Source organism: Orycteropus afer, unplaced genomic scaffold, assembly GCF_000298275.1.
Source record: "Orycteropus afer afer isolate SDZICR_OR568_19922 unplaced genomic scaffold, OryAfe1.0 scaffold00360, whole genome shotgun sequence".
NCBI lineage: Eukaryota > Metazoa > Chordata > Mammalia > Tubulidentata > Orycteropodidae > Orycteropus > Orycteropus afer.
In genome coordinates this window covers 3,199,555-3,201,325 of record NW_006921947.1, presented here as the reverse complement: position 1 = coordinate 3,201,325, position 1,771 = coordinate 3,199,555, and the positions used below count along the sequence as shown (strand labels likewise).

Sequence of the window (1,771 nt, the reverse complement as noted above, 5' to 3'; positions counted from 1 at the left end):
TTTTTTACCTAAAAAAATTTTAATTTCAAGTAATATAATATTATGAAAGGAGCTCTGGTAGCATAGTGCCTAACGCACTTGACTGCTAACGAGAAGGCTGGTGGTTCAAACCCACCAGCCATTCCTTGGAAGGAAGGTTGGGCAATCTACTTTCGCAGTGATACTGCCTCAGAAACCCAAGCAGGGGTCGTTATGAGTTGGGGCTGACTCGACGGCACATAACAACAACAACAATATTATGAGCCCCCAAAGATAATCAAAGAATACTATAAATATTTAAACTCAGCTCTGGAATTATAGAATCAAGAGGCAGAAATATAACAGAACCTAAAAATGAGGATTTTTGAAGACAAACAAATTTACAAATTTAATTTTAAAATTTAGAGATTCTGCTGAACACTTATTTTCAGTTTTAATTAAAGATATAAAAATGTGTAATGTAATATTGTGTTCCTTTAAAAGAGTGCCATTCTCCTCCAGTACATAGATTCTGAGAAAGTTACTTCCCATTTTCAAAGTTTAGCTCTCTGGTCTGTGAATAGCCTGCATTCTTAGGAAATAGGAAACAACAACAACAACAACATTCACTGCCATTGAATCGATTCAGGAAATAGACCAGGGCTTATTAAAGGTTTCAGATGTTTGTCAAACCAATTAGTCAATGAGTAAATATTTACTGAAGGCGGGTGGCATGCAAGCATCGGGATAAGGTGAGCAGTGTTATGTTGGGGTGTGTGTCTGTGTTGGGAGTGTAGGTAGAAGGTGGCGAGAGGGTGGCTAAAGAAAGGGGCAGCATGCTTGCTTGCCTCCAGACTGCAGTCTAGTTGAGGAGCTAGAAAATGGACAGATAGAGTTAACCCTGCAGTGTAAAGGTAGAAGGAACCAAGACTTCTGGAGACCAGCTCAAGGTAATTGGACCAGTTCTTCCTCCCAACTTAGCAATTCCACTTCCAGTTCTCTTCCCTGCTAACACACCGGTGCTGGGCTTACTGTGAGGCAATAATGGAAGCCATTCCTTTCACCTCCCCTACTCTCTTAGGAGGAGGCCCTGGGTGGTGCAGATGTGCTCATCTGCTAACTGAAAGGTTGGCAGTTCAAATCCACCCTGATCCACCTCAAAAGAAAGTCCTGGTGATCTGCTTCCAAAAAACCAGCCATTGAAAATTCTATGGAATACAGTTCTATTCTGACACACAGAGGGTCACATGAATAGGAGTTAAATTGATGGCTACTGGTCTTTGGTTTTACACTGACACTGGATTCTGACATGATACATCATGTTTCCCTACTTACTGTGCTTTCTATTGAGCTTGTTTGTGGAGCTGAACATTCTCACCACTGCATCCCATGGCTCCAGATACCAAAAGTTTACTGGTCTTTCAAGATCTATAAAATATTATTACCTCCATTAAGTTTTCCAGACAAACCCAAGAGGATATACTTTCTCCTTCATTTGTCCCTGTATTAGTTTCTTAGGCCTGCCAAACCACTGAGAATCATGGCTCAGCCAAGATGACATATGTTCTGATTACCTGGTGCCACTCTGACAGGAATATACCACTAATGGGATGCTTGGACAAACAGGAGTTTATTCTCTTACAGTTTAGAGGCTTTAAGTCTGAGTTAAAAGTTCCAGGCTCTAGGAGCTGGGTGAAAGCCCCTCAACCTTGGGCTTCAGCTCTGCCTCCTGTTCCTGGCCCACTGAAGCTGGAGGCTTTTCTTCACTCAGACAGCTACTGGCTGCTGAGGCTGACAAGCCCAAGGTTGACAA

The 1,771-nt window shown here is 42.1% G+C and overlaps 1 protein-coding gene across 1 annotated transcript in view; it reads left to right on the top strand.

Moving 5' to 3' along the window:
• PIR (pirin) overlaps positions 1–1,771 on the top strand; it is a 139,081-nt gene that overhangs the window by 13,229 nt on the left and 124,081 nt on the right. The gene's annotated exons all lie outside the window — the stretch shown is intronic.